The following is a 12,626-nucleotide window of genomic DNA, read 5'->3' as shown; positions in this document are numbered from 1 at the left end:
CGAGAGGTCCCGGGTTCAAATCCCGGACGAGCCCAAATTTTCAGATTCTTTGAAATGGTTCTATTATCTTATTGTAGTCAATTTCCTGAGTGAATTTCAACTGAATGTTGTTTTTTCAAAACCCTCAAAATAGATTGTATTTACTAATTTGCACAATTGAATTTTGTTTGTTGTCAAACTGCTAAAATTATTTGTAAGTACTTATCTGCACACAGCATGTGACATGTCTTGGGTTTTATCCATCAGAAAAACTCTGCTGGGCATCATAAAACTTTGCACAGCAATTTTCAAGCAAGTATACTTAGAAAATTATTGACTATTAGGAAATATTTTATTTATGCTAATATTTCCTCCTTGTACACATTAGTGACTGCATTAAAATAATATAATTTTCACTTAAAATTGGTTAAGATATCAAATAAAACATGCTTACTTGATGATTCTATGATTTTCGTTTTGGGCGCGACAGGTCCCTGGTTCAATTCCCTGACGAGCCCTCTCTTTCTTTTTACGGTGAATCTCATGGTTTATATATATCTGATTTTCTCAATTGGCTAAGTCAATAGCATCAACTGAGTTTTGTTTTTGCCATACTCCGAATAGAATTTGTACATACTTATGAATCTTGCCTTCATCATTTTCCTATTGCCTTTCTTCTATTTATGGATGATTTACACATAGCTTTTTACAAGTCTTGGGGTTTATTGATCAGACAAGTCCAAACTCTGTCGCCATTTTTATATCTTGTCACTGCACTTTCCAAATAAGCACACATAGAAAACTATCAATAGAATCTTACGAAAACATTTTAGTTGTACTACAAATAAGAGCATACTTATTCAAATTTCAACCGTATTGTGGTATATCAGGAAAACTGCAGGTTCCCTTCTGTCTAGATAGCTTTGAATGTTTTAAAAGAATAGTCTCACTTTGAAACACAAAAAGTTCAAAAATGAAATTGCAAGGTTTTCTTTTGCCTTTCTTCTGTGTCTGGAAGCATGATTTGTACATTGCATATGACAAGTCTTTAGCTTCGTCCATGAGAGAAGTCCAAACTCTGTAGGCACTCACAAATCTTGTCCCTGCACTTTTCCTATATGCATACCTTAGAAAACTATCTACTGGACCATAAGGAAATATTTTATTTATTCTACAAATTCATTTTTACATAAATGTATATGGTGTTTTAAAAACAAAACGCTATTTTCTAAAAATCAATTGAAAAATCCAAAGAAAAATCTTCAGGTAGGTGGCTCATTGGTCTAGGGGTGTGATTCTCGCTAAGGGTGCAAGAGGTCCCGGGTTCAAATCCCGGATGAGCCCAAATTTTCAGATTCTTTGAAATGGTTCTATTATCTTATTGTAGTGAATTTCAACTGAATGTTGTTTTTTCAAAACCCTCAAAATAGATTGTATTTACTAATTTGCACAATTGAATTTTGTTTTTTGTCAAACTGCTAAAATTATTTGTAAGTACTTTTCTGCACACAGCAGGTGACATGTCTTGGGTTTTATCCATCAGAAAAACTCTGCTGGGCATCATAAAACTTTGCACAGCAATTTTCAAGCAAGTATACTTAGAAAATTATTGACTATTAGGAAATATTTTATTTATGCTAATATTTCCTCCTTGTACACATTAGTGACTGCTTTAAAATAATATAATTTTCACATTAAATTGGTCAAGATATCAAATAAAACATGCTTACTTGATGATTCTATGATTTTCGTTTTGGGCGCGACAGGTCCCAGGTTCAATTCCGTGACGAGCCCTCTCTTTCTTTTTACGGTGCATCTCATGGTTTATATATATCTGATTTTCTCAATTGGCTAAGTCAATAGCATCAACTGAGTTTTGTTTTTGCCATACTCCCAATAGAATTTGTACATACTTATGAATCTTGCCTTCATCATTTTCCTATTGCCTTTCTTCTATTTATGCATGATTTGCACATAGCTTTTTCCAAGTCTTGGGTTTTATCGATCAGACAAGTCCAAACTCTGTTGCCATTTTTATATCTTGTCACTGCACTTTCCAAATAAGCACACATAGAAAACTATCAATAGAATCTTACGAAAACATTTTAGTTGTACTACAAATAAGAGCATACTTATTAAAATTTCAACCGTATTGTGGTATATCAGGAAAACTGCAGGTTCCCTTCTGTCTAGATAGCTTTGAATGTTTTAAAAGAATAGTCTCACTTTGAAACACAAAAAGTTCAAAAATGAAATTGCAAGGTTTTCTTTTGCCTTTCTTCTGTGTCTGGAAGCATGATTTGTACATTACATATGACAAGTCTTTAGCTTCGTCCATGAGAGAAGTCCAAACTCTGTAGGCACTCACATATCTTGTCCCTGCACTTTTCCTATATGCATACCTTAGAAAACTATCTACTGGACCATAAGGAAATATTTTATTTATTCTACAAATTCATTTTTACATAAATGTATATGGTGTTTTAAAAACAAAAAGCTATTTTCTAAAAATCAATTGAAAAATCCAAAGAAAAATCTTCAGGTAGGTGGCTCATTGGTCTAGGGTTATGATTCTCGCTTAGGGTGCGAGAGGTCCCGGGTTCAAATCCCGGACGAGCCCAAATTTTCAGATTCTTTGAAATGGTTCTATTATCTTATTGTAGTCAATTTCCTGAGTGAATTTCAACTGAATGTTGTTTTTTCAAAACCCTCAAAATAGATTGTATTTACTAATTTGCACAATTGAATTTTGTTTTTTGTCAAACTGCTAAAATTATTTGTAAGTACTTATCTGCACACAGCATGTGACATGTCTTGGGTTTTATCCATCAGAATAACTCTGCTGGGCATCATAAAACTTTGCACAGCAATTTTCAAGCAAGTATACTTAGAAAATTATTGACTATTAGGAAATATTTTATTTATGCTAATATTTCCTCCTTGTACACATTAGTGACTGCTTTAAAATAATATAATTTTCACATAAAATTGGTTAAGATATCAAATAAAACATGCTTACTTGATGATTCTATGATTTTCGTTTTGGGCGCGACAGGTCCCTGGTTCAATTCCCTTACGAGCCCTCTCTTTCTTTTTACGGTGCATCTCATGGTTTATATATATCTGATTTTCTCAATTGGCTAAGTCAATAGCATCAACTGAGTTTTGTTTTTGCCATACTCCCAATAGAATTTGTACATACTTATGAATCTTGCCTTCATCATTTTCCTATTGCCTTACTTCTATTTATGCATGATTTACACATAGCTTTTTACAAGTCTTGGGTTTTATCGATCAGACAAGTCCAAACTCTGTCGCCATTTTTATATCTTGTCACTGCACTTTCCAAATAAGCACACATAGAAAACTATCAATAGAATCTTACGAAAACATTTTAGTTGTACTACAAATAAGAGCATACTTATTAAAATTTCAACCGTATTGTGGTATATCAGGAAAACTGCAGGTTCCCTTCTGTCTAGATAGCTTTGAATGTTTTAAAAGAATAGTCTCACTTTGAAACACAAAAGTTCAAAAATGAAATTGCAAGGTTTTCTTTTGCCTTTCTTCTGTGTCTGGAAGCATGATTTGTACATTGCATATGACAAGTCTTTAGCTTCGTCCATGAGAGAAGTCCAAAGTCTGTAGGCACTCACAAATCTTGTCCCTGCACTTTTCCTATATGCATACCTTAGAAAACTATCTACTGGACCATAAGGAAATATTTTATTTATTCTACAAATTCATTTTTACATAAATGTATATGGTGTTTTAAAAACAAAAAGCTATTTTCTTAAAATCAATTGAAAAATCCAAAGAAAAATCTTCAGGTGGGTGGCTCGTTGGTCTAGGGGTATGATTCTCGCTTAGGGTGCGAGAGGTCCCGGGTTCAAATCCCGGACGAGCCCAAATTTTCAGATTCTTTGAAATGGTTCTATTATCTTATTGTAGTCAATTTCCTGAGTGAATTTCAACTGAATGTTGTTTTTTCAAAACTCTCAAAATAGATTGTATTTACAAATTTGCACAATTGAATTTTGTTTTTTCTCAAACTGCTAAAATTATTTGTAAGTACTTATCTGCACACAGCATGTGACATGTCTTGGGTTTTATCCATCAGAAAAACTCTGCTGGGCATCATAAAACTTTGCACAGCAATTTTCAAGCAAGTATACTTAGAAAATTATTGACTATTAGGAAATATTTTATTTATGCTAATATTTCCTCCTTGTACACATTAGTGACTGCTTTAAAATAATATAATTTTCACATAAAATTGGTTAAGATATCAAATAAAACATGCTTACTTGATGATTCTAAGATTTTCGTTTTGGGCGCGACAGGTCCCTGGTTCAATTCCCTGATGAGCCCTCTCTTTCTTTTTACGGTGCATCTCATGGTTTATATATATCTGATTTTCTCAATTGGCTAAGTCAATAGCATCAACTGAGTTTTGTTTTTGCCATACTCCCAATAGAATTTGTACATACTTATGAATCTTGCCTTCATCATTTTCCTATTGCCTTTCTTCTATTTATGCATGATTTGCACATAGCTTTTTACAAGTCTTGGGGTTTATCGATCAGACAAGTCCAAACTCTGTCGCCATTTTTATATCTTGTCACTGCACTTTCCAAATAAGCACACATAGAAAACTATCAATAGAATCTTACGAAAACATTTTAGTTGTACTACAAATAAGAGCATACTTATTAAAATTTAAACCATATTGTGGTATATCAGGAAAACTGCAGGTTCCCTTCTGTCTAGATAGCTTTGAATGTTTTAAAAGAATAGTCTCACTTTGAAACACAAAAAGTTCAAAAATGAAATTGCAAGGTTTTCTTTTGCCTTTCTTCTGTGTCTGGAAGCATGATTTCTACATTGCATATGACAAGTCTTTAGCTTCGTCCATGAGAGAAGTCCAAACTCTGTAGGCACTCACAAATCTTGTCCCTGCACTTTTCCTATATGCATACCTTAGAAAACTATCTACTGGACCATAAGGAAATATTTTATTTATTCTACAAATTCATTTTTACATAAATGTATATGGTGTTTTAAAAACAAAAAGCTATTTTCTAAAAATCAATTGAAAAATCCAAAGAAAAATCTTCAGGTAGGTGGCTCGTTGGTCTAGGGGTATGATTCTCGCTTAGGGTGCGAGAGGCCCCGGGTTCAAATCCCAGACGAGCCCAAATTTTCAGATTCTTTGAAATGTTTCCATTATCTTATTGTAGTCAATTTCCAGAGTGAATTTCAACTGAATGTTGTTTTTTCAAAACTCTCAAAATAGATTGTATTTACAAATTTGCACAATTGAATTTTGTTTTTTCTCAAACTGCTAAAATTATTTGTAAGTACTTATCTGCACACAGCATGTGACATGTCTTGGGTTTTATCCATCAGAAAAACTCTGCTGGGCATCATAAAACTTTGCACAGCAATTTTCAAGCAAGTATACTTAGAAAATTATTGACTATTAGGAAATATTTTATTTATGCTAATATTTCCTCCTTGTACACATTAGTGACTGCTTTAAAATAATATAATTTTCACATAAAATTGGTTAAGATATCAAATAAAACATGCTTACTTGATGATTCTAAGATTTTCGTTTTGGGCACGACAGGTCCCTGGTTCAATTCCCTGATGAGCCCTCTCTTTCTTTTTACGGTGCATCTCATGGTTTATATATATCTGATTTTCTCAATTGGCTAAGTCAATAGCATCAACTGAGTTTTGTTTTTGCCATACTCCCAATAGAATTTGTACATACTTATGAATCTTGCCTTCATCATTTTCCTATTGCCTTTCTTCTATTTATGCATGATTTACACATAGCTTTTTACAAGTCTTGGGTTTTATCGATCAGACAAGTCCAAACTCTGTCGCCATTTTTATATCTTGTCACTGCACTTTCCAAATAAGCACACATAGAAAACTATCAATAGAATCTTACGAAAACATTTTAGTTGTTCTACAAATAAGAGCATACTTATTAAAATTTCAACCGTATTGTGGTATATCAGGAAAACTGCAGGTTCCCTTCTGTCTAGATAGCTTTGAATGTTTTAAAAGAATAGTCTCACTTTGAAACACAAAAAGTTAAAAAATGAAATTGCAAGGTTTTCTTTTGCCTTTCTTCTGTGTCTGGAAGCATGATTTGTACATTGCATATGACAAGTCTTTAGCTTCATCCATGAGAGAAGTCCAAAGTCTGTAGGCACTCACAAATCTTGTCCCTGCACTTTTCCTATATGCATACCTTAGAAAACTATCTACTGGACCATAAGGAAATATTTTATTTATTCTACAAATTATTTTTTACATAAATGTATATGGTGTTTTAAAAACAAAAAGCAATTTTCTAAAAATCAATTGAAAAATCCAAAGAAAAATCTTTAGGTAGGTGGCTCGTTGGTCTAGGGGTATGATTCTCGCTTAGGGTGCGAGAGGCCCCGGGTTCAAATCCCAGACGAGCCCAAATTTTCAGATTCTTTGAAATGTTTCCATTATCTTATTGTAGTCAATTTCCAGAGTGAATTTCAACTGAATGTTGTTTTTTCAAAACTCTCAAAATAGATTGTATTTACAAATTTGCACAATTGAATTTTGTTTTTTCTCAAACTGCTAAAATTATTTGTAAGTACTTATCTGCACACAGCATGTGACATGTCTTGGGTTTTATCCATCAGAAAAACTCTGCTGGGCATCATAAAACTTTGCACAGCAATTTTCAAGCAAGTATACTTAGAAAATTATTGACTATTAGGAAATATTTTATTTATGCTAATATTTCCTCCTTGTACACATTAGTGACTGCTTTAAAATAATATAATTTTCACATAAAATTGGTTAAGATATCAAATAAAACATGCTTACTTGATGATTCTAAGATTTTCGTTTTGGGCGCGACAGGTCCCTGGTTCAATTCCCTGATGAGCCCTCTCTTTCTTTTTACGGTGCATCTCATGGTTTATATATATCTGATTTTCTCAATTGGCTAAGTCAATAGCATCAACTGAGTTTTGTTTTTGCCATACTCCCAATAGAATTTGTACATACTTATGAATCTTGCCTTCATCATTTTCCTATTGCCTTTCTTCTATTTATGCATGATTTGCACATAGCTTTTTACAAGTCTTGGGTTTTATCGATCAGACAAGTCCAAACTCTGTCGCCATTTTTATATCTTGTCACTGCACTTTCCAAATAAGCACACATAGAAAACTATCAATAGAATCTTACGAAAACATTTTAGTTGTACTACAAATAAGAGCATACTTATTAAAATTTAAACCATATTGTGGTATATCAGGAAAACTGCAGGTTCCCTTCTGTCTAGATAGCTTTGAATGTTTTAAAAGAATAGTCTCACTTTGAAACACAAAAAGTTCAAAAATGAAATTGCAAGGTTTTCTTTTGCCTTTCTTCTGTGTCTGGAAGCATGATTTGTACATTGCATATGACAAGTCTTTAGCTTCGTCCATGAGAGAAGTCCAAACTCTGTAGGCACTCACAAATCTTGTCCCTGCACTTTTCCATGCATACCTTAGAAAACTATCTACTGGACCATAAGGAAATATTTTATTTATTCTACAAATTCATTTTTACATAAATGTATATGGTGTTTTAAAAACAAAAAGCTATTTTCTAAAAATCAATTGAAAAATCCAAAGAAAAATCTTCAGGTAGGTGGCTCATTGGTCTAGGGGTATGATTCTCGCTTAGGGTGCGAGAGGTCCTGGGTTCAAATCCGGGACGAGCCCAAATTTTCAGATTCTTTGAAATGGTTCTATTATCTTATTGTCGTCAATTTCCTGAGTGAATTTCAACTGAATGTTGTTTTTTCAAAACTCTCAAAATAGATTGTATTTACTAATTTGCACAATTGAATTTTGTTTTTTGTCAAACTGCTAAAATTATTTGTAAGTACTTTTCTGCACACAGCAGGTGACATGTCTTGGGTTTTATCCATCAGAAAAACTCTGCTGGGCATCATAAAACTTTGCACAGCAATTTCCAAGCAAGTATACTTAGAAAATTATTGACTATTAGGAAATATTTTATTTATGCTAATATTTCCTCCTTGTACACATTAGTGACTGCTTTAAATTAATATAATTTTCACATAAAATTGGTCAAGATATCAAATAAAACATGCTTACTTGATGATTCTATGATTTTCGTTTTGGGCGCGACAGGTCCCAGGTTCAATTCCGTGACGAGCCCTCTCTTTCTTTTTACGGTGCATCTCATGGTTTATATATATCTGATTTTCTCAATTGGCTAAGTCAATAGCATCAACTGAGTTTTGTTTTTGCCATACTCCCAATAGAATTTGTACATACTTATGAATCTTGCCTTCATCATTTTCCAATTGCCTTTCTTCTATATATGCATGATTTGCACATAGCTTTTTACAAGTCTTGGGTTTTATCGATCAGACAAGTCCAAACTCTGTTGCCATTTTTATATCTTGTCACTGCACTTTCCAAATAAGCACACATAGAAAACTATCAATAGAATCTTACGAAAACATTTTAGTTGTACTACAAATAAGAGCATACTTATTAAAATTTCAACCGTATTGTGGTATATCAGGAAAACTGCAGGTTCCCTTCTGTCTAGATAGCTTTGAATGTTTTAAAAGAATAGTCTCACTTTGAAACACAAAAGTTCAAAAATGAAATTGCAAGGTTTTCTTTTGCCTTTCTTCTGTGTCTGGAAGCATGATTTGTACATTGCATATGACAAGTCTTTAGCTTCGTCCATGAGAGAAGTCCAAACTCTGTAGGCACTCACAAATCTTGTCCCTGCACTTTTCCTATATGCATACCTTAGAAAACTATCTACTGGACCATAAGGAAATATTTTATTTATTCTACAAATTCATTTTTACATAAATGTATATGGTGTTTTAAAAACAAAAAGCTATTTTCTAAAAATCAATTGAAAAATCCAAAGAAAAATCTTCAGGTAGGTGGCTCATTGGTCTAGGGGTATGATTCTCGCTTAGGGTGCAAGAGGTCCTGGGTTCAAATCCCGGACGAGCCCAAATTTTCAGATTCTTTGAAATGGTTCTATTATCTTATTGTAGTCAATTTCCTGAGTGAATTTCAACTGAATGTTGTTTTTTCAAAACTCTCAAAATAGATTGTATTTACCAATTTTCACAATTGAATTTTGTTTTTTGTCAAACTGCTAAAATTATTTGTAAGTACTTTTCTGCACACAGCAGGTGACATGTCTTGGGTTTTATCCATCAGAAAAACTCTGCTGGGCATCATAAAACTTTGCACAGCAATTTCCAAGCAAGTATACTTAGAAAATTATTGACTATTAGGAAATATTTTATTTATGCTAATATTTCCTCCTTGTACACATTAGTGACTGCTTTAAATTAATATAATTTTCACATAAAATTGGTCAAGATATCAAATAAAACATGCTTACTTGATGATTCTATGATTTTCGTTTTGGGCGCGACAGGTCCCAGGTTCAATTCCGTGACGAGCCCTCTCTTTCTTTTTACGGTGCATCTCATGGTTTATATATATCTGATTTTCTCAATTGGCTAAGTCAATAGCATCAACTGAGTTTTGTTTTTGCCATACTCCCAATAGAATTTGTACATACTTATGAATCTTGCCTTCATCATTTTCCAATTGCCTTTCTTCTATATATGCATGATTTGCACATAGCTTTTTACAAGTCTTGGGTTTTATCGATCAGACAAGTCCAAACTCTGTTGCCATTTTTATATCTTGTCACTGCACTTTCCAAATAAGCACACATAGAAAACTATCAATAGAATCTTACGAAAACATTTTAGTTGTACTACAAATAAGAGCATACTTATTAAAATTTCAACCGTATTGTGGTATATCAGGAAAACTGCAGGTTCCCTTCTGTCTAGATAGCTTTGAATGTTTTAAAAGAATAGTCTCACTTTGAAACACAAAAGTTCAAAAATGAAATTGCAAGGTTTTCTTTTGCCTTTCTTCTGTGTCTGGAAGCATGATTTGTACATTGCATATGACAAGTCTTTAGCTTCGTCCATGAGAGAAGTCCAAACTCTGTAGGCACTCACATATCTTGTCCCTGCACTTTTCCTATATGCATACCTTAGAAAACTATCTAATGGACCATAAGGAAATATTTTATTTATTCTACAAATTCATTTTTACATAAATGTATATGGTGTTTTAAAAACAAAAAGCTATTTTCTAAAAATCAATTGAAAAATCCAAAGAAAAATCTTCAGGTAGGTGGCTCATTGGTCTAGGGGTATGATTCTCGCTTAGGGTGCGAGAGGTCCCGGGTTCAAATCCCGGACGAGCCCAAATTTTCAGATTCTTTGAAATGGTTCTATTATCTTATTGTAGTCAATTTCCTGAGTGAATTTCAACTGAATGTTGTTTTTTCAAAACCCTCAAAATAGATTGTATTTACTAATTTGCACAATTGAATTTTGTTTTTTCTCAAACTGCTAAAATTATTTGTAAGTACTTATCTGCACACAGCAGGTGACATGTCTTGGGTTTTATCCATCAGAAAAACTCTGCTGGGCATCATAAAACTTTGCACAGCAATTTTCAAGCAAGTATACTTAGAAAATTATTGACTATTAGGAAATATTTTATTTATGCTAATATTTCCTCCTTGTACACATTAGTGACTGCTTTAAATTAATATAATTTTCACATAAAATTGGTCAAGATATCAAATAAAACATGCTTACTTGATGATTCTATGATTTTCGTTTTGGGCGCGACAGGTCCCAGGTTCAATTCCGTGACGAGCCCTCTCTTTCTTTTTACGGTGCATCTCATGGTTTATATATATCTGATTTTCTCAATTGGCTAAGTCAATAGCATCAACTGAGTTTTGTTTTTGCCATACTCCCAATAGAATTTGTACATACTTATGAATCTTGCCTTCATCATTTTCCAATTGCCTTTCTTCTATATATGCATGATTTGCACATAGCTTTTTACAAGTCTTGGGTTTTATCGATCAGACAAGTCCAAACTCTGTCGCCATTTTTATATCTTGTCACTGCACTTTCCAAATAAGCACACATAGAAAACTATCAATAGAATCTTACGAAAACATTTTAGTTGTACTACAAATAAGAGCATACTTATTCAAATTTCAACCGTATTGTGGTATATCAGGAAAACTGCAGGTTCCCTTCTGTCTAGATAGCTTTGAATGTTTTAAAAGAATAGTCTCACTTTGAAACACAAAAAGTTCAAAAATGAAATTGCAAGGTTTTCTTTTGCCTTTCTTCTGTGTCTGGAAGCATGATTTGTACATTGCATATGACAAGTCTTTAGCTTCGTCCATGAGAGAAGTCCAAACTCTGTAGGCACTCACAAATCTTGTCCCTGCACTTTTCCTATATGCATACCTTAGAAAACTATCTACTGGACCATAAGGAAATATTTTATTTATTCTACAAATTCATTTTTACATAAATGTATAGGGTGTTTTAAAAACAAAACGCTATTTTCTAAAAATCAATTGAAAAATCCAAAGAAAAATCTTCAGGTAGGTGGCTCATTGGTCTAGGGGTATGATTCTCGCTAAGGGTGCGAGAGGTCCCGGGTTCAAATCCTGGACGAGCCCAAATTTTCAGATTCTTTGAAATGGTTCTATTATCTTATTGTAGTTAATTTCAACTGAATGTTGTTTTTTCAAAACCCTCAAAATAGATTGTATTTACTAATTTGCACAATTGAATTTTGTTTTTTGTCAAACTGCTAAAATTATTTGTAAGTACTTTTCTGCACACAGCAGGTGACATGTCTTGGGTTTTATCCATCAGAAAAACTCTGCTGGGCATCATAAAACTTTGCACAGCAATTTCCAAGCAAGTATACTTAGAAAATTATTGACTATTAGGAAATATTTTATTTATGCTAATATTTCCTCCTTGTACACATTAGTGACTGCTTTAAAATAATATAATTTTCACATAAAATTGGTCAAGATATCAAATAAAACATGCTTACTTGATGATTCTATGATTATCGTTTTGGGCGCGACAGGTCCCTGGTTCAATTCCCTTACGAGCCCTCTCTTTCTTTTTACGGTGCATCTCATGGTTTATATATATCTGATTTTCTCAATTGGCTAAGTCAATAGCATCAACTGAGTTTTGTTTTTGCCATACTCCCAATAGAATTTGTACATACTTATGAATCTTGCCTTCATCATTTTCCTATTGCCTTACTTCTATTTATGCATGATTTACACATAGCTTTTTACAAGTCTTGGGTTTTATCGATCAGACAAGTCCAAACTCTGTCGCCATTTTTATATCTTGTCACTGCACTTTCCAAATAAGCACACATAGAAAACTATCAATAGAATCTTACGAAAACATTTTAGTTGTACTACAAATAAGAGCATACTTATTAAAATTTCAACCGTATTGTGGTATATCAGGAAAACTGCAGGTTCCCTTCTGTCTAGATAGCTTTGAATGTTTTAAAAGAATAGTCTCACTTTGAAACACAAAAGTTCAAAAATGAAATTGCAAGGTTTTCTTTTGCCTTTCTTCTGTGTCTGGAAGCATGATTTGTACATTGCATATGACAAGTCTTTAGCTTCGTCCATGAGAGAAGTCCAAAGTC

The 12,626-nt window shown here is 33.1% G+C and overlaps 4 non-coding genes across 4 annotated transcripts; all 4 read left to right on the top strand.

Annotated features, from left to right (window-relative positions):
• The first annotated feature begins 3,815 nt into the window (after window positions 1–3,815).
• Window positions 3,816–3,887, top strand: TRNAP-AGG (transfer RNA proline (anticodon AGG)). Its single transcript has one exon. It is a non-coding gene; the product is annotated as a tRNA-Pro (tRNA).
• A 1,217-nt stretch (window positions 3,888–5,104) lies between these two features.
• Window positions 5,105–5,176, top strand: TRNAP-AGG (transfer RNA proline (anticodon AGG)). Its single transcript has one exon. It is a non-coding gene; the product is annotated as a tRNA-Pro (tRNA).
• A 1,217-nt stretch (window positions 5,177–6,393) lies between these two features.
• TRNAP-AGG (transfer RNA proline (anticodon AGG)) lies at window positions 6,394–6,465 on the top strand. Its single transcript has one exon. It is a non-coding gene; the product is annotated as a tRNA-Pro (tRNA).
• Window positions 6,466–10,255: 3,790 nt separating this feature from the next.
• On the top strand, window positions 10,256–10,327 carry TRNAP-AGG (transfer RNA proline (anticodon AGG)). Its single transcript has one exon. It is a non-coding gene; the product is annotated as a tRNA-Pro (tRNA).
• Window positions 10,328–12,626: the final 2,299 nt, after the last annotated feature.

Source organism: Taudactylus pleione, unplaced genomic scaffold, assembly GCF_031769625.1.
Source record: "Taudactylus pleione unplaced genomic scaffold, aTauple2 ptg000192l, whole genome shotgun sequence".
NCBI lineage: Eukaryota > Metazoa > Chordata > Amphibia > Anura > Myobatrachidae > Taudactylus > Taudactylus pleione.
The sequence above is the reverse complement of the archived record's forward strand: the minus strand, read 5'-3'. Positions and strand labels throughout refer to the sequence as shown.